General features: G+C 34.4%; 1 pseudogene across 1 annotated transcript in view; it reads left to right on the forward strand.

Moving 5' to 3' along the window:
• LOC143233630 (sushi, von Willebrand factor type A, EGF and pentraxin domain-containing protein 1-like) overlaps positions 1-21,591 on the forward strand; it is an 84,123-nt pseudogene that overhangs the window by 43,821 nt on the left and 18,711 nt on the right. Inside the window, exons 7-11 of the transcript XR_013018254.1 lie at positions 2,789-2,965; positions 5,877-6,056; positions 8,620-8,793; positions 15,752-16,162; positions 19,207-19,401. The product of XR_013018254.1 is annotated as a sushi, von Willebrand factor type A, EGF and pentraxin domain-containing protein 1-like (transcript). The remainder of the gene's footprint in view (positions 1-2,788; positions 2,966-5,876; positions 6,057-8,619; positions 8,794-15,751; positions 16,163-19,206; positions 19,402-21,591) is intronic.

The raw sequence follows: 21,591 nt of genomic DNA on the forward strand, positions 1-21,591 counted from the left end.
CACGTTTGACGCTAAACATGGCGCTTAGAGAAACACGCAGTTTCATGATTAAATCATCTAACAAAATGGCTGATAGATCAAGGTAGTGTTTTAATTATAACAATTAATCTTGTATTTACAGCGTTTTTACCAACGAACAGGGTCGTGGATTTTTTTACACCCGATGGGGGAAATGATTTTTTCAACCACTTATGTGGACTGTTCAATTTGCAAATCCGTAATCTCTGATTACGTGAACCTGAAAGCTGTAAGCATGCAGTCACAGAGTAATCTTGTTGCTACGATACTTGCATGTATACTTAGGCCTATTGACTGATACTTACGAACTATCGCTTAGATTGAAAAGCTTAGAAGCACGCCTATATTAAAGATGTACATTTTGGCTACTGAAAAAGCCTACATCTCGGCCTAATTATGTAATACGATTGGTAAGAACACGATAATCACAAAAACAAACACACAATTTGTAGGCCTGTGATGCAATAAAACAATTAAACAGACCAAACTGTAGGGGGTATGATTGTATGCACTATACCCCCATCCCCCACCCCAGGATCTACGCCCCTGCCAACGGAACTAGTAAAGCATCTCTACATATCAAAATTTTAATATAGTGTATTTAGTTTACAACACATCCTGCGAGTTCAAAACGGAGGTCTCAATTTATATTATTATTTTCACTGGGGAATATTTAGTATGGCAACCCCACAAGAACACATTTTTACTTTTGGGGTCTGGTGTTTCGAAGTAAACTCCCCCAATTTCCACATTTTCTCAAGGTTTTCTACATGGTTGAACACTGGGATTTGGAGAAACCAGGATCCATTTCAAAACGTTGAAATTGTAACTTCGAAACGAGGCATGGCTTGTATCAAGAAACATTTGTTTGAATGACACAATAAACTTCCGTCATTTAGAAATGTTTATTTTACGTTCTATTGATATCCACATGCACCGAGACACTTCTAATGTCTTCCCCATATCTCACTTTTGTTTTGTGCTACTTTTACACCTTTGTTTGATATTTTAGGGGTTTTCTTTGGTGTGTTACTTTCAGAGGTTTATTTTGTGTACATTCTTTTGTGCTGTTGAAATTTCTTTAAAATTGGTTCGATGTTAACTTGATTTTTTTTATTCGTTCAAAATCTTTGTTTCTTCTCTTCACCAAATCTGTTTGATTTTGTACTGCTGCTTCTTGATAGATTTTCAGAGGATTCCTTTCGTACGTAAAACTCTTATGTTTGGTTTTTGAATTTCGCGCAAAGCTACACGAGGGTTATCTGCGCTAGCCATTCCAGAATTTAGCAGTGTAAGACTAGAGGGAAGGCAGGTAGTCATCACCACCCACCGCCACCTCTTGGGCTACTCTTTTACCAACGAATAGTGGGATTGACCGTCACTTTATAACGCCCCCACGGCTGAAAGGGCGAGCATGTTTGGTGCGATGGGGATTCGAAGCCGCGACCCTCAGATTACAAGTCGAATGCCTTAATCCACCTGGCCATGTCGGGCCCTACGTGAAACTCAATGAAGCAATCTTTATCTAAAAACACAATCCAAGTAATATGTACAATTCCGGACGAGGAACAGCGTCTTTGGTGGCAAGATCTTTCTGTACAAGTGGTTCCAGTTCTCTTAATTTCTATTGAATTTTTACTCTCTTAAAAAAAATATATGTAGTTTATAGAACTCCGTTTGATTTATTTCATTTCCAAAGCCTTTCTACTTGTTTATTACATTAGTTTATCTTTACATTAAATATTAGTTCACTTAGCATTAAACTCGAGCTGTTAACACAGAGTTTATCTGGTTTAATTCACGTCTTTTGCTCTAAGTGAATGGAATAATCAGAGACAACGTCGCAAGGAACCCAAAAGATTCAGGGCTCGGATTCATAGGTGCTAGAATTTTTAGCGTTTCTCTTTGATACTGATCATGGTTTACTGTTCTGATTTTTCAAGATATTAACTGAGATTAGGGACACAGGTCCAGTGCGAAATCTAAAAAATGCTGAAAGTACAAAAACATGTAATAATTACTGAATGAAAGCACATTTAATTCAGAACAAAGCAACAGTAAATGTTAATTATTTGAACTTTGTAGTAACAGACGCGTGATCAGTGAGAAACCAATTTGTTAAACAGGAAACACAGAATTCACAGACTGTCATGTCGTATAATCCAGCTCCATTCGACTACTTTATCCACGACCGTTTTATCTAATGGGTATTGTTTGTTTTGTTTGGAAATTTCGCACAAAGCTACTCGAGGGCTATCTGTGCTAGCCGTCCCTAATTTAGCAGTGTAAGACTAGAGGGAAGGCAGCTAGTCATCACCACCCACCGCCAACTCTTGGGCTACTCTTTTAACAACGAATAGTGGGATTGACCGTCACATTATACACCCCCACGGCTGGGAGGGCGAGCATGTTTAGCGCGACGCGGGCGCGAACCCGCGACCCTCGGATTACGAGTCGCACGCCTTACGCGCTAGGCCATGCCGGGCCTGTCTAATGGGTAAAAGGAACAATTGTGCATGGCCCACCGCCCTTTGCGGGTATAATAATAAATTATAATGTATGTAATAAAATAATGATATATATACATATAATAAACCAACTTTTAATATATTTATTATTTTTATTTCTTAATCCCATGTCATTAATATATTTAGTTTATCAAGGTTACGCAAAGGAAGAGATGCAGTAGTTTATATTTCACTTAGTTTCTTTCGTTTAAAACTACTTAAGATATTTAGAAATTGCCTGTTTTTTTTTTGGGTTTTTTTAGAAATAAACTGCGGTGAGTTGGAAGATCTCCACAACGGTTACCTAGAGGGCAAGACAACGACTGTAGGGTCAGTTATAGTCTTTCACTGCTTTGATGGAATGAAGTTTCAGGGCAACTTTATTTCGACCACATGTCTAGAAAATGGTACCTGGTCCAATCCGCTCCCTCAATGTTTAGGTAACGCTGTCACTTTTATTATTATTTAATGATGTATAAGCGTATACATTTTTAGACAGCACCTGTAGGTAACATTTTATTAAGTATGTGTATCTTGATTTCTTTTTCTCATAAAATATTTTGGGGTATGTAGAAAATTATATAATTTTGGCAAACGAAACGAGGTTGTTTTGCTGAAACTAATTATATCAGATATGCACACAGAAGATAAACTTCGTAACAAAATATTCCGATAAAATTAGCAGTCTCTACTACACTGTCACCGCCATTTATAGTAAATTCTTTATTGTATTTCTAGTAATTAATTTATCGACATAATCTGTCCAAGCAAGGCTTAATTATCGTATCTGACTAGATATCTCAGGATCTTTGGTTCGAAACGTGGTTCTGCAAAACGCTTTTACATTTCACAGTGATAATCTCGATATTCAAAACGTCTGTCATCACATGGTGGTTAGGGCTCTTATCTGGATCGGGAATTCAAATTTCCATCACTATACATGCATCTTTTCAGCCTTGGGGACGTTATAATATGAGGCTCAATCCCACTATTATTTGGTCAAAGAGTTAGCAGTGAGTGATGTTTACTAGCTATCTTTTCCACAGCCTACCATTCAGGTGGAGAAGGCTGAAGCTTGACTGTTTTCCTCTGGTCTGCAGATCAAAACTGGAAACGGTTGTGCTAAACCATAGGAGACATCTAACCTGGAAGTTTAGCCTATTGAGTACATAAGGTGAACAAGTGAAGACATAAGTAAATATTTCAATATCTCTTAATCACTTGTTTGTCAGACAACTCTTGAATTTGAACTTTTTAAACTGAACATGGTTGAATTGAACCACGTTTCGATCCATTTTCTAAAGGTTTTATAGATCCGACTGGTAGCTACACCCAAATATAACCCACTTGTTAAACATTAAGTTATATCGTTGTATATACCATAAAAACTTGCCGCGAGACAAATATTTAGGTGAAGAAAAAACACATTGTTAAAATCTTTCAAAAATCGCAAATTGTACGCTTTTGTATTGAGAGCAAGTGAATATTGAGAGCAAGTGAATTCCATAAAAACTTAAAATCTAGTAAAATTTACTCTACCTAATCATTCTCTAAAACAAAATTATCATAGTTGATTATATAAAGGATGAAGTCAGAGAGTGTGTGTGTACGTCCTTATTTCACATTCTTTAAATAAAAAGCGTTTATTTTAGTTAAACAGTAATTCTTCTTTCACAAAAATAGCACTTATTTAGTTTAACAGCTAATTTTGTTTCACAAAAAAGCGCTTATTTTAGTTAAACCGTAAATTGTATTTCACAAGAAGTGCTTATTTCAGTTAAATAGTAAAGTATTTTTTACCAGAAGCGCTTATTTTAGTTAAACACTAAATCTTCTTTCACAAAATGAGCACTTGTTTCAGTTAAACAGTAAATATTATTTCACAAAAAGAGCACTTATTTCAGTTAAACAGTAAATATTATTTCACAAAAAATGCTTATTTTAGTTAAACAGTAAATATTATTTCACAAAAAGAGCACTTATTTCAGTTAAACCGTAAATTGTATTTCACAAGAAGTGCTTATTTCAGTTAAATAGTAAATATTATTTCACAAAAAGAGCATTTATTTTAAACAGTAAATTTTATTTCACAAGAAGTGCTTATTTTAGTTAAACACTAAATCTTCTTTCATAAAAAGAGCACTTATTTTAGTTAAACACTAAATCTTCTTTCACAAAAAGAGCACTTATTTTAGTTAAACACTAAATCTTCTTTCACAAAAAGAGCACTTATTTTAGTTAAACACTAAATCTTTCATAAAAAGAGCACTTATTTTAGTTAAACACTAAATCTTCTTTCATAAAAAGAGCACTTATTTTAGTTAAACACTAAATCTTCTTTTATAAAAAGAGCACTTATTTTAGTTAAACACTAAATCTTCTTTCATAAAAAGAGCACTTATTTTAGTTAAACACTAAATCTTCTTTCATAAAAAGAGCACTTATTTTAGTTAAACACTAAATCTTCTTTTATAAAAACAGCACTTATTTTAGTTAAACACTAAATCTTTCTCAAAAAGAGCACTTATTTTAGTTAAACACTAAATCTTCTTTCATAAAAAGAGCACTTATTTTAGTTAAACACTAAATCTTCTTTTATAAAAAGAGCACTTATTTTAGTTAAACACTAAATCTTCTTTCATAAAAAGAGCACTTATTTTAGTTAAACACTAAATCTTCTTTCATAAAAAGAGCACTTATTTTAGTTAAACACTAAATCTTCTTTTATAAAAAGAGCACTTATTTTAGTTAAACACTAAATCTTTCTCAAAAAGAGCACTTATTTTAGTTAAACACTAAATCTTCTTTCACAAAAAGAGCACTTATTTTAGTTAAACACTAAATCTTCTTTCACAAAAAGAGCACTTATTTTAGTTAAACACTAAATCTTCTTTCACAAAAAAGCGGTTCTTATAGTTAAACAATAAACAGGTTCAATACATTTTCTTACAACTATGAAAAAATGTTTAGTCTACCTACTACAATTACTACTCACGAGATGTCAGTAGTTGACACATCACAAAGACATTTAAAGTTGCTATGTTTTTAGCGACAGTAACACCTACGACGAGACTCGAACCATAGTCCCGGATCCACAGTCCAGTTCACTAGCCTTTGGACACGTCCAGCATTATCAACCTTTTTCTCTGCGTCGTATATTTATGTGTGTTTTTAAGTGTTAACGCGTATAAATATGTGTGTGAATATATTTATATATCTAAATATAAAGATGTCCTTACTGTATCAACTGGTGAAACGAAGCTTCACTAAGGAATGATACCCAAAAATTATCCACTAAATAACAGTTCTTTGCGAAGTACTAACACTAAACATACCGTTCTAATCCTACAGCTTACTGTGTTGTCCCGGATGTGACAAATGGTCGAGTAAACAACTTTCAGCCCGGAACGAGAGTGGAGGACGGACAAGAAATCCACGTGGATTGTAAACAGCAGCACCAGTTCCTGTACAACACCACACCTGTAACATGTAGGAACGGCACATGGACGCACGTGCCTGTCTGTGTGCCTGGTAAATTGATCTATATACGACTATATGCAAAGCCCTTCTGTCCTAACTCATACGACAGTGTGCAAAGCCCTTCTGTCCTAACTCGTACGACAGTTTGCAAACCTCTTCTGTCCTAACTCATACGACAGTGTGCAAACCTCTTCTGTCCTAACTCATACGAGAGTGTGCAAAGCCATTCTGTCCTAACTCATACGACAGTGTGCAAATCCCTTCTGTCCTTACTCATACGACAGTTTGCAAAGCCCTTCTGTCCTAACTCATACGACAGTTTGCAAATCCCTTCTGTCCTCACTCATACGACAGTTTGCAAAGCCCTTCTGTCCTAACTCGTACGACAGTTTGCAAACCTCTTCTGTCCTAACTCATACGACAGTTTGCAAAGCCTTTCTGTCCTAACTCATACGACAGTGTGCAAACCTCTTCTGTCCTAACTCATACGAGAGTGTGCAAAGCCATTCTGTCCTAACTCATACGACAGTGTGCAAATCCCTTCTGTCCTTACTCATACGACTGTGTGCAAAGCCCTTCTGTCCTAACTCATACAACAGTTTGCAAACCTCTTCTGTCCTAACTCATACGACAGTTTGCAAAGCCATTCTGTCCTAACTCATACGACAGTGTGCAAACCTCTTCTGTCCTAACTCATACGAGAGTGTGCAAAGCCATTCTGCCCTAACTCATACGACAGTGTGCAAAGCTCTTCTGTCCTTACTCATACGACAGTGTGCAAACCTCTTCTGTCCTAACTCATACGAGAGTGTGCAAAGCCATTCTGTCCTAACTCATACGACAGTGTGCAAAGCCCTTCTTCCTTACTCACTGTTTGAATCACATTTAAACGATTATATACTAGAATTTGAAAGTTTAATAGAAAAGTTTAGCCAGTAAAACTAAATAAGATTTGAAACGTTTCTCGCTTGTTGGTCTCTTGATTTTTGTTGTTGTCACTAGATTATGAACATGTTCTACATATTTAGGCCATTTGTCGTTAAATTTGACATTGTTTTGAAACTTAATAAATAACAAGTTACAAAAAACATTTCAACACTTTATTATTATTTTGCCCTTCGAAACGATCCCGAAACTTCTACAAAACACACAATATCACTGATTGGTTTGGTTTGAATTTCAGTCAAAGTTGCACGCTACCTTCCCTGATTGGCTGTGATAGCAGAGTCAGGCATGAAACACTGAAACTTCAGTTTTTAAATATTACGTGGACAAAATCTCACTAAATACAGAAAACGAATCTAATTAGTAGACTAATTAGTTCATCAAGGGTTAGAACCGCACTTGGAACTCATAGCTACTTACAACAAAATCTTACTCAGTTTATTGATGGACGCTTGTTATTTGGAAAATATGGCATCGTATATAACAAGCTAACTGTGATAATTGTAATTCATGTGTATAATTGTTCTCAAATTGTTATAACAGATTCCTAGCAGTAGTCTTAGCTCGAAATGGCCAGGTGGTAAAAGAATTCGACTCATAATCTGAGGGTCGCGGCTTCGAATCCCAGTCACATACCGACCCTGACGTTAAGCTCAGAAACAAGGCTCGCTCTCAAGCCTAACGTCAGGGTAGAGAGAAGGCTACCAGATGGCCATAAATGTTAATTTTACATTACGTATTCTAAAAATGAATTACCACGCAGTGATCACTCACTTCACGTGCAATGGAAGCACTTATTTCATATCTTATATAGAATTAAATTTTCTTCAACAACTGAAAGTTCTCTGAACTTGCATGTGCAACTGTTTTATAACAGTGCACGTGAAGTAGTATTTTTTTTAATTAGTAAGCATTGTAAACTATTAAATAACCGTCTGATAACTTTATTCAGTGTTTAGCTTTGCTTATTTCTGAATTTCGCGCAAAGCTACACGAGAACCATCTGCGCTAGCCGTCCCTAATTTAACAGTATAAGACTAGAGGGAAGGCAGCTAGTTATCATCACCCACCGCCAACTCTGGGGCAACTCTTTTATCAACGAATAGTGGGATTGACCGTCACATTATAACGCCCACACGACGGAAAGAGCAAACATGATTTGTGCGACCGGGATTCGAACCTGCGACCCTCAGATTACATGTCGAACGCCTTAACTCATCTGGCCATACCAGGCCACTACCGATAGACACGCTTAGAAACGATTAAAATATGTTGACAAGTACAAATTCCGTTTTTAAGTGTCCTAACAATCTACTAGTACTCTTAAGGTGACTGGATTTCTTGTGTGAAATTTTTAGATATTGTAATTAATACTGGAAAAAAAATGTTTCTTTATTTTGAAGTTTGCTCAAAGCTACACGAGGGCTATCTGCGCTAGTTGTCTATAATTTAGCAGTGGGAAAGCAGTTAGTCGCCACACCCACTGCCAACTTTGGGGCTACTCGTTTACCAAATTACTGTCATAAAGTGTTTAATAACAACTAGTAAATAACAGCTGGAAGTCGGAATATTTGTACTTTTTTCTTTTTTTCACACAAGCCTTTTTTATTTGTAAAATAATAAGATTTCTATTTATAACTTAGCTTTATGGACTTTCTCTATTCCTTAGCAAGATGTAAATATCTTCCGATAAAGCCACGCCATGGAATGGTCATCGCTCCTAAAACTGACCACGGACGGACAGCTCTTTTTCGTTGCAAAGACGGATACAGACTCGTCGGCCTTAACGTGACCACGTGTAAATTTGGTCAATGGACTGGAAGTGTTCCCTATTGCGAGGAAAGTAGGTATTTCAAAGAAGTTTAGCCTCAAGTTAAGGAAACAAGTGCTGGCGACATCTTTGTTGCAAGGATTTCTATGGGTTACACCAAGGGCTACCCACGCGTAACCGCTTTAATTTTATAACTATTAACTTAGAGAGAGAGAGCATCTAATCAACTCCACCCGCTGCCAGTTCTTGGGTTACTCCGAATATTGAAATTTCACCACGATTTTTATAGTGTAGTCACAGCCCCAAAGTGCAGGGGGTGGGGTCGTGAAAGCAAAACACGAACCACGAATCTTTCGATTCACATTTTGACCTTAAGCTATTAATTTTTATCTACATTATACACGATTTTTGAATACTTTATGTTAGTCTATTAGACTATAAAAAATTGAATAAATGTTTATATATATTTTGTAATTTTGTAAACGAGCTCGTGTTATTTTGACACATTTTAAGCTTTACGATAATATTTGTGTTTTAATGTTTGTTTGTTTGTTTCTTGAGGCCCGACATGGCCAAGTGTGTTAAGGCGTTCGATTCGAAATCCGAGGGTCGCAGGTTCGAATCCCCGTCGCACTAAAGATGCTCGCCTTTTTAGCCGTGGGGGCGTTATAATATCACGGTCAATCCCAGTATTTGTTGGTGGAAGAATGTTCCAAGAATAGGCGGTTGGTGGTGATGACTAGCTGCGAAATTCAAAACAAACGAACAATTGTTTCTTGAATTTTGCGCTAAACTATACGAGGGATATATGCGCTAATCGTTCACAATTTAACAGTGTAAGAATAGCGGGAAGACAGCTAGTCATCACCACCCACTATCAACTCTTGAGCTACTCTTTTACCAATGAATAGTGGTATCGACCATCACATAATAACGCTCCCACGGCTAAAACGACGAACTTTTTTGGTGTGAAGGGGATTCGAACCTGCGACCCTCAGAATGCGAGTTTACTGTCACCACAAAATTCAGAGTCAACAAGACCAACAACAGCGCTCATCAGGCTACTTGATACACGACAGCCACAGTTGTTGTTCAGGCACTGTTCATATTGTCAAACCGAATGGATAACAACCGCTGTCATGATGTTCGGAAAACACAATATGGATTATAGAAACCTAAACTTTTATCATTAATATTAAAATAACAACATTCACTATTTGATAATCAAACAGTTTTGTACTTTTTTTGAGGATTAAAGATATAAGTACGATACCCTACAACTTGCTCGTTTTCCAAAAGTGAAACTCTCTTCTTTAGGAACAAACTGGAAACAAGTTTGTTCCTGATGAAGAAAGACGAATCTTTCCAAAGCGCTCTTGTTTTCGGGTTTCGTATTTTTGTCAACAACTGATACGGTATGAACCAGAGTGAGTTGGTGAAAGTTTTTATTTCATTTTAATCAGTCCAATACGAGCTATTTATAAATCACATTTAGGGTAAGGGTTAATAACACAATATTGTTTATTTTAGCGACAATTATTTATCATTACTTGAAATAAGTTTACTTATCATTCAAGTGGTCAGTTACAGTTTGCTAGGTGCAAGCACTTCAAAGTACTTATTTAAGATGGCTGTAGACTGATCTGAAACTTTCTTACTGTAATACAAATATAGCGGCGCTGCTGGTGTTTTATTTACGTCAGGTTTTAATTATGTGCTTCTCGATATTTTGTTCCGTTTCGTCTGACATTCATTTTGTGTTGAACTTCAAATTACGAGTCGAGTGCCTCAACCACCTGGCCATACTTAGCCATATGTGTTTTATTTTCAAAGTGATTTTTAATTATGCTTTAAATATTATAACTTATGTTTCAGATGAAAAATAAGTTTCGTATGGCTGATATAAAACAGATCTATCTTTCTCTTGTCAAATAAAGCACCTCTTGATTTAAACGTAGACTGAAAGTTTATGATAAAACAGATCTATCTTTCTCTTGTCAAATAAAGCACCTCTTGATTTAAACGTAGACTGAAAGTTTATGATAAAACAGATCTATCTTTCTCTTGTCAAATAAAGCACCTCTTGATTTAAACGTAGACTGAAAGTTTATGATAAAACAAATCTATCTTTCTCTTGTCAAATAAAGCACCTCTTGATTTAAACGTAGACTGAAAGTTTATGATAAAACAGATCTATCTTTCTCTTGTCAAATAAAGCACCTCTTGATTTAAACGTAGACTGAAAGTTTATGATAAAACAAATCTATCTTTCTCTTGTCAAATAAAGCACCTCTTGATTTAAACGTAGACTGAAAGTTTATGATAAAACAAATCTATCTTTCTCTTGTCAAATAAAGCACCTCTTGATTTAAACGTAGACTGAAAGTTTATGATAAAACAAATCTATCTTTCTCTTGTCAAATAAAGCACCTCTTGATTTAAACGTAGACTGAAAGTTTATGATAAAACAAATCTATCTTTCTCTTGTCAAATAAAGCACCTCTTGATTTAAACGTAGACTGAAAGTTTATGATAAAACAAATCTATCTTTCTCTTGTCAAATAAAGCACCTCTTGATTTAAACGTAGACTGAAAGTTTATGATAAAACAAATCTATCTTTCTCTTGTCAAATAAAGCACCTCTTGATTTAAACGTAGACTGAAAGTTTATGATAAAACAAATCTATCTTTCTCTTGTCAAATAAAGCACCTCTTGATTTAAACGTAGACTGAAAGTTTATGATAAAACAAATCTATCTTTCTCTTGTCAAATAAAGCACCTCTTGATTTAAACGTAGACTGAAAGTTTATGATAAAACAAATCTATCTTTCTCTTGTCAAATAAAGCACCTCTTGATTTAAACGTAGACTGAAAGTTTATGATAAAACAGATCTATCTTTCTCTTGTCAAATAAAGCACCTCTTGATTTAAACGTAGACTGAAAGTGTATGATAAAACAGATCTATCTTTCTCTTGTCAAATAAAGCACCTCTTGATTTAAACGTAGACTGAAAGTTTATGATAAAACAAATCTATCTTTCTCTTGTCAAATAAAGCACCTCTTGATTTAAACATAGACTGAAAGTTTATGATAAAACAGATCTATCTTTCTCTTGTCAAATAAAGCACCTCTTGATTTAAACGTAGACTGAAAGTGTATGATAAAACAGATCTATCTTTCTCTTGTCAAATAAAGCACCTCTTGATTTAAACGTAGACTGAAAGTTTATGATAAAACAGATCTATCTTTCTCTTGTCAAATAAAGCACCTCTTGATTTAAACGTAGACTGAAAGTTTATGATAAAACAAATCTATCTTTCTCTTGTCAAATAAAGCACCTCTTGATTTAAACGTAGACTGAAAGTTTATGATAAAACAGATCTATCTTTCTCTTGTCAAATAAAGCACCTCTTGATTTAAACGTAGACTGAAAGTTTATGATAAAACAAATCTATCTTTCTCTTGTCAAATAAAGCACCTCTTGATTTAAACGTAGACTGAAAGTTTATGATAAAACAGATCTATCTTTCTCTTGTCAAATAAAGCACCTCTTGATTTAAACGTAGACTGAAAGTTTATGATAAAACAGATCTATCTTTCTCTTGTCAAATAAAGCACCTCTTGATTTAAACGTAGACTGAAAGTTTATGATAAAACAGATCTATCTTTCTCTTGTCAAATAAAGCACCTCTTGATTTAAACGTAGACTGAAAGTGTATGATAAAACAAATCTATCTTTCTCTTGTCAAATAAAGCACCTCTTGATTTAAACGTAGACTGAAAGTTTATGATAAAACAGATCTATCTTTCTCTTGTCAAATAAAGCACCTCTTGATTTAAACGTAGACTGAAAGTTTATGATAAAACAGATCTATCTTTCTCTTGTCAAATAAAGCACCTCTTGATTTAAACGTAGACTGAAAGTGTATGATAAAACAGATCTATCTTTCTCTTGTCAAATAAAGCACCTCTTGATTTAAACGTAGACTGAAAGTGTATGATAAAACAAATCTATCTTTCTCTTGTCAAATAAAGCACCTCTTGATTTAAACGTAGACTGAAAGTTTATGATAAAACAGATCTATCTTTCTCTTGTCAAATAAAGCACCTCTTGATTTAAACGTAGACTGAAAGTTTATGATAAAACAAATCTATCTTTCTCTTGTCAAATAAAGCACCTCTTGATTTAAACGTAGACTGAAAGTTTATGATAAAACAGATCTATCTTTCTCTTGTCAAATAAAGCACCTCTTGATTTAAACGTAGACTGAAAGTTTATGATAAAACAGATCTATCTTTCTCTTGTCAAATAAAGCACCTCTTGATTTAAACGTAGACTGAAAGTTTATGATAAAACAGATCTATCTTTCTCTTGTCAAATAAAGCACCTCTTGATTTAAACGTAGACTGAAAGTGTATGATAAAACAAATCTATCTTTCTCTTGTCAAATAAAGCACCTCTTGATTTAAACGTAGACTGAAAGTGTATGATAAAACAGATCTATCTTTCTCTTGTCAAATAAAGCACCTCTTGATTTAAACGTAGACTGAAAGTTTATGATAAAACAGATCTATCTTTCTCTTGTCAAATAAAGCACCTCTTGATTTAAACGTAGACTGAAAGTGTATGATAAAACAGATCTATCTTTCTCTTGTCAAATAAAGCACCTCTTGATTTAAACGTAGACTGAAAGTGTATGATAAAACAGATCTATCTTTCTCTTGTCAAATAAAGCACCTCTTGATTTAAACGTAGACTGAAAGTTTATGATAAAACAGATCTATCTTTCTCTTGTCAAATAAAGCACCTCTTGATTTAAACGTAGACTGAAAGTTTATGATAAAACAGATCTATCTTTCTCTTGTCAAATAAAGCACCTCTTGATTTAAACGTAGACTGAAAGTTTATGATAAAACAGATCTATCTTTCTCTTGTCAAATAAAGCACCTCTTGATTTAAACGTAGACTGAAAGTTTATGATAAAACAGATCTATCTTTCTCTTGTCAAATAAAGCACCTCTTGATTTAAACGTAGACTGAAAGTTTATGATAAAACAGATCTATCTTTCTCTTGTCAAATAAAGCACCTCTTGATTTAAACGTAGACTGAAAGTTTATGATAAAACAGATCTATCTTTCTCTTGTCAAATAAAGCACCTCTTGATTTAAACGTAGACTGAAAGTTTATGATAAAACAGATCTATCTTTCTCTTGTCAAATAAAGCACCTCTTGATTTAAACGTAGACTGAAAGTTTATGATAAAACAGATCTATCTTTCTCTTGTCAAATAAAGCACCTCTTGATTTAAACGTAGACTGAAAGTTTATGATAAAACAGATCTATCTTTCTCTTGTCAAATAAAGCACCTCTTGATTTAAACGTAGACTGAAAGTTTATGATAAAACAGATCTATCTTTCTCTTGTCAAATAAAGCATCTCTTGTTTTAAACGTAGACTGAAAGTTTATGATAAAACAGATCTATCTTTCTCTTGTCAAATAAAGCACCTCTTGATTTAAACGTAGACTGAAAGTTTATGATAAAACAGATCTATCTTTCTCTTGTCAAATAAAGCACCTCTTGATTTAAACGTAGACTGAAAGTTTATGATAAAACAGATCTGTCTTTCTCTTGTCAAATAAAGCACCTCTTGATTTAAACGTAGACTGAAAGTTTATGATAAAACAGATCTATCTTTCTCTTGTCAAATAAAGCACCTCTTGATTTAAACGTAGACTGGAAGTTTATGATAAAACAGATCTATCTTTCTCTTGTCAAATAAAGCACCTCTTGATTTAAACGTAGACTGAAAGTTTATGATAAAACAGATCTATCTTTCTCTTGTCAAATAAAGCACCTCTTGATTTAAACGTAGACTGAAAGTTTATGATAAAACAGATCTATCTTTCTCTTGTCAAATAAAGCACCTCTTGATTTAAACGTAGACTGAAAGTTTATGATAAAACAGATCTATCTTTCTCTTGTCAAATAAAGCACCTCTTGATTTAAACGTTGACTGAAAGTTTATGATAAAACAGATCTATCTTTCTCTTGTCAAATAAAGCACCTCTTGATTTAAACGTAGACTGAAAGTTTATGATAAAACAGATCTATCTTTCTCTTGTCAAATAAAGCACCTCTTGATTTAAACGTAGACTGAAAGTTTATGATAAAACAGATCTATATTTCTCTTGTCAAATAAAGCACCTCTTGATTTAAACGTAGACTGAAAGTTTATGATAAAACAGATCTATCTTTCTCTTGTCAAATAAAGCACCTCTTGATTTAAACGCAGACTGAAAGTTTATGATAAAACAGATCTATCTTTCTCTTGTCAAATAAAGCACCTCTTGATTTAAACGTTGACTGAAAGTTTATGAGATAATTTTATACATAGATACAGAACTCTTTAATGGTGGTAAAATAAAGTATATATTCGAAGAGTGACAGTTTATTCCAAAACATAATTGACTACTTACATTTATTTTATCAATTTATACACAAAAGCCCCACAGTGGCATGTCTGCGAGCTCGCACCCCTATAAACCTGGTTTCGATACCCGTAGTGGGCACAGCACAGATAGCCCGTTGTGTAGCTTTGTGCTTACTTCCAAACAACCAACTGAAAACTCGAGTTTGTTTTCTTACTTCAAGCAGTCTCGTTCGTTCAGTGTTGCACACTGTACACTTTAAGGATCGAACCCTGAATTTAGTTCTCAAGCTTACCGCTGCTCCGCCGGGGAAGAAATGGGGGTGAGCAGATAAAAATAATAACAGGTGTTACACGTGTTACACGTGTTTTTTTCTTTGACGGGAACTCCAAGGTTGAGCGTAAATAAAGGGCAGGTAAACATGGAACAAAGATATTTTCGGGTTGATCGGTTGTAGCAAGCATGCGGATTACAGAATCGTCGTCATGACAACAGTCGTTATTCTGTATTGAAAGATTAGTTTATAAACAAATATAAACTGTGACAATGTTACATGTGTGTGTGCACGTATATTTATGTGTTTACATGTTCTTCAGTCTACTGCCCATTCCCTGGGTACCTGAAGCACGGACGGGTCCTTCTTGTCGGACACATGGGGATGTACGACTACAGACCCTACGTTCGGAAAGTAAAGAATAATAGACAAATCCTGTACGAATGTCATAAAAGCTACATGTTGACGGACGGCCCCCCTGGAGCTACCTGTGTAGATGGAGCCTGGAGCCCCGACAACATACCCCGCTGTGTAAGGGGGTCGCATCCTCGCATTCGCTTGATTCGCTCCTTAAAGGTCAGTCGTCACACGGAATTAGCGGAGAAAAAGAACGAAATAAGCGGATATTCTTTAAATAAACCACAGAGTGTCCGTGAACTGGAGACAACCATCAGAGAGAGAAGGAAAGGAGGCTTACTTCAGAAAAAAACAAATATACGACGTACATATGAAGGTATGACAGTAGATTTTATGACGTATATAAAGGTATGAAAATACATTTTATGACATACATATGAAGGTATGACAGCAGATTTTATGACGTATATAAAGGTATGAAAATATATTTCATAACGTAGATATAAAGGAATGACAGTAGATTTTATGACGTATATAAAGGTTTGAGAATATATTTTATGACGTATATAAAGTTTTGAGAATATATTTTATGATGTAGATATGATAGTTTTATGACGTTTATACAAAGGTATGACAGTATATTTTATGACATAAAGTGTTACGTACTATAATTTATTTCGGATAAGTCTCCGATTAATTATGTTACGTACATTACGTATAACTACTTCAAATAACAGGAATTTTAATTTATTATTGAATTCAATATTAATAGATATTAAATTTATATTATTTGTCAACAAGGTTGATACACACAGTTTCCTTTTTTAAGACAAATATGTTTTAATATAAAAACACAAAATACAATTTATAATAACGGTTATTACAAATAGTTGTTACAAATGTTGGTTTATATACAACAGTTTTACAAACAATACTGATTCTTGTATCTGGTCTAGAACTGAATATTTTATTGGCAATCCAGGTCGACAATGAACAAATTAATTCTCAGTTGATACTGTCACACATCGCTTAAGCCAGCCAGTTCCGTTGGCCTCAACGGCTGACTTTTATCGGTGGTGATTTTAATGTCCTCGTAGAAATTCTAAGGTCCGAAGTATTTCACTGAAGTTAAACGCTACGTAATGTTCGAAATCTATAAACGTTCCTGGTCAAATTTTGTAGTTTTCTGATTAATAGGCGTTAATCAGAATTACTGCTTTCTAGTCCTATTGCGCACTGACTGTAACTTACCAAAAACATTCTCTGTCTCTCTGCGCATCGGTTTTCATATACCAATCAAGCGAGTTTCGAGAATTTTCTACAACAATCTAGCGCGTTTTGCAAACAAATATTTTTGATTCTCACTTTAAAGAATTCCCTACAAATTTCGAGAACAGGCGTGACTTGTGCAATACATAATATGCATCGCATGCAAAAAAAGAAACATGTATAGAAACATAAATAAATGTACAACAGCAAACCTGCTACAAAAGGTATGACAATAGATTTTTTGACATAGATATAGAGGTATGACAATAATTTTAGAAAGTCTAAAATTGTCATTAAAGTAAAAGTGCTTATTAACTCATAATTTCTAACATCTCCTGTGACAACAATGTAAGTCTATATAAATTAATAATTCTATTTATTTACATTTTAACGGCATCGTCCTATATTATATAATACATTCTAATATTTTCATTATCACTACGTCGTATCATATAAAATAGAACTTTATAGTTCTTTACGTTAAGCTAACCTTTAATGTACATAATATCACTCCACTAACAAATAGTTCTGTACATTTCCTTGTGCTCATAAAACGGCCTCATATGAAATAATAATATATTCTTCATATTCACAAAGTTTCATATGAAATAATATTAACGTTTTGTATTCATATTAAATGATACGTTTTAACATTTCTTTCATCGGTTTGTTTTGTTTTGAATTTTGCGCAAAGCTACACAAGGGCTATCTGCGCTAGCCGTCCTTAAGTTAGCAGTGATAGACGATAGGGAAGGTAACCAACTCTTGGGCAATATTTTTACCAAAGAATACTTGGATTGGCCTTCACTTTATATCGCTCCCACAGCTGAAAGGACGAGTATGTTCGGCGAGAGGGACTGGGAACCCGAAATCCATACATTGCGAGTCAAACGCCCTAACCAACAGGCCTAACCTCCTTTTGTTTCCAAGCTCATAACATCGATCCACATGAAATAATATTTTCTATCTTATGTCGCTGTCCTGTGGGTTTTTTTACCGGGGTAAATGTTTCTGTATGATATTAAAATAATCAAAACAAACCGATTACGTTGAAGTGCTACTGTACACAGATACTACACCAAGTGCTTTCCTTCAATCATCTCTGGACAGTACAATGAAGGAGAAACAGGTGTACGTCATATCTTAATATTAATATTTGCACGAACATGAAAACTACGTGTGTGTTTTTTTTTTTTACGTTTATTACACAGGAACGTCTCACTCGTCAGGATTTAACGTGTTAGCCTATTGAACATACATGAAACTGTCATAGCCTTGCACGTTATGAGTAGTTATATTCAGGACTTGCATGTTTAAACTCACGTCTTTAGACCTCTTAATATAAAATACATAAGGTTTCTATCTCTCCGCGGTGTGGCGGTTAGGGCGTAATCTGAGGGTCACGTGCGATAAAATGTGACAGTTAAGCCCACTCTTCGCCCACAATGAAACTCCGGATTTTAGCGTTGTGAGTCTACAGACTCACCGTTGCACTTTAGGTGTATGTTTTAATGCTATTGATAAGTCAAAAGAGAGAACGAACAAGATTAGAAAGACGAACTTCAGTAAATTTCCATGAAAAAATTGTATTATCCCCTACGTTTGAATTGATAGAATAAAGGGAAGGCATCCTTTCAACAGCACCCACCTCCATCTTTTGGACTTTCGTTAACCAATAGTTCAATTTAACTATCATTATATATTACTCACACCACGGTCCTAAATCATGCATCGTGATTGTTACGGCAGTGGGTTGCGAACCAAAAATCTTTAGACTTACAATCTGAGGGTCGCGGGTTCAAATCTCCATCGCACCAAAGATACTTGCCCTTTTAGTCGTGGGGGCGTTATAATGTGACGGTCAATCCCACTATTCGTTGGTAAAAGTAGCCCAAGAGTTGGCGGTGGGTGGTGATGACTAGTTGCCTTCCCTCTAGTCTTACACTGCCAAATTAGGGACTGCTAGTGCAGATGGCCCTCGTGTAGCTTTGCGCAAAATTCCAAAACAAGCTTTTTAGAATAACTAAAGATTGTGTATAAAACATTCAGGTTCTGAATGTATTTTAAACTGTTTAATGAACGTCCTAAATGAAAAAAAAATGTTCTTCAATGTAACATTATCTATATCTACTTTGAACACCTCCATCACAGATTCGTGTCCATTTTTACGTCCCAGTCCCTGGATGAAAATGGAACGTCTGCGACCAGGAAAGTTGAATAGAACTCTACCACATAGGAACAAATATCACGTGACCTGTACAAATGGGCATCACTTGAATCTACATAAGCCTTTTATTAAATGTGTTCGAGGTCGTTGGAAGCCAAAAGAGCCACAGTGTGTGGCGTGTACGTAAGTCTTACTGTATACACATTGTGTATCACAACTATTTTGTGTTAAAGTTTGTTTTTCCTAATGCCTCATGTTCTTTAATAGTTTCTACATGAATGTCTCACCAATATTAAAATTACTTTAGTTGCAATCCTTTTTGTTATCTTTTTCAGGGGCCATTAATTTGATTGTTAAAGAAATGTATATTTAATAATGACTCTTCATTCGATTGTTAAAGTGTTGGATATTTAATATTGACCCTTTACTCGATTTTTAAAATACTTATTATTTATTAATGACCCTTGATTCCATTGTTAAAATATTTATTATTTAATAATGCCCCTTAATTCGATTGTTAAAGTATTGAATATTTAATAATGCTCCTCAATTTGATTGTTAAAGTATTGAATATTTAATAATGACCTTGATTCGATTGTTAAAATATTTATTTAATAATGACCCTTGATTCGATTGTTAAAGTGTTGAATATTTAATAATGACGTTGACTCCCTGTTAAAATATTTATTATTGATTAATAACCCTTGATTCGATTGTTAACCTATTGGATATTTAACAATCACTTCGATTCGATTGTTAAGAAGTGAATAACTAATTGCTTCCCTTGATTCGGTTGTTGAGGTCGGTATATGTAATAGTGATCCTAGGTTCTTAGTTGTTAAAAGCTATATAATTAATAGCGTCCCTAGATTTATTCTGAGTGTGTACAGATATAACTATTTCATAATGGAATTCCTAATCAAAAGCTACGCTAGCTTGGTTATCGTTTCGTCAGAAAACCTGATCCTAGTTATCAGCATAATCATTTCGACTAATTATTCTAAATGTTTAACTGTATTCAGATTTCTTTAACAACATTTTTTATAGAAGTTGTAATCACAGTATATTGCAATGCTTTATTTTTTAGCCTAACTTAAGCAGCTTTCCTCGAAACATAGGGAATTAGTGTAGTAATTAAGATATGAATGTTCAGTTCATTCACTTTAACAATTGTATTTTAGTCAACTTTAATTTAAAAGGAGCGCTAGTATTTAGTTGTTTTTCGTATCATTACTAGAACGTGTATACTCAAAAAAATTAATGGTTTGATAAACTGTAGTACTATCTAACTACACACTGTATAATATGATGAGCATAAGGTATTGGCGATCACTTGGAAAGGTAGATGTTTGTTTGTTTTGATTATTTTTTTAATTTCGCGCAAAGCTACTCAAGGGCTATCTTCGCTAGCCGTCCCTAATTTAGCAGTGTAAGACTAGAGGGAAGGCAGCTAGTCATCACCATCCACTCTTGGACTACTCTTTTACCAATGAATAGTGGGATTGACCGTGACATTATAACGCTCCCACGGCTGATAATGATGTGTTAGATTCAAGAACTTGGAATATAATAAATCAGATTTTATTTCTTCTGTTTATCTACCTATATTACAACCATCATTTCGAGACGTAGAAATGATGGTACGTAAATATTTTTCATTTTGAATTGAAATGAAACATGAATTAAATGTTACATTAACTTGGAGTGACGAAATAAATGGCTTTCAGGCCTGTCAAAATAAATTGGATTTTGAGTTAACAGCATAAAACTGCAGGTGTAATCAAATTAATCAATAAGGGCCTAGAACTGAACGTTGTTTTTACAAGTTTTACAGTTATTACTGTAAGGAACTGACTTTTTCTTTCCACAGCTTCAAAACTATTAATTTAACAACAGCCCACTGTATTTTTAGCTTTACAGCTATTACTCTAAGAACAGGACACTCTTTTTATGAGCTTTACAGCTATTACTCTAAGAACAGGACACTCTTTTTATGAGCTTTACAGCTATTACTCTAAGAACAGGACACTCTTTTTATGAGCTTTACAACCATTACTCTAAGAACAGGACACTTTTTTATGAGCTTTACAGCTATTACTCTAAGAACAGGACACTCCTTTTATGAGCTTTACAGCTATTACTCTAAGAACAGGACACTCCTTTTATGAGCTTTACAGCTATTACTCTAAGAACAGGACACTCTTTTTATGAGCTTTACAGCTATTACTCTAAGAACAGGACACTCCTTTTATGAGCTTTACAGCTATTACTCTAAGAACAGAACACTCTTTTTATGAGCTTTACAGCTATTACTCTAAGAACAGGACACTCTTTTTATGAGCTTTACAGCTATTACTCTAAGAACAGGA

Source organism: Tachypleus tridentatus, chromosome 1 (assembly GCF_004210375.1).
Source record: "Tachypleus tridentatus isolate NWPU-2018 chromosome 1, ASM421037v1, whole genome shotgun sequence".
NCBI classification, from domain to species: Eukaryota; Metazoa; Arthropoda; class Merostomata; order Xiphosura; family Limulidae; genus Tachypleus; species Tachypleus tridentatus.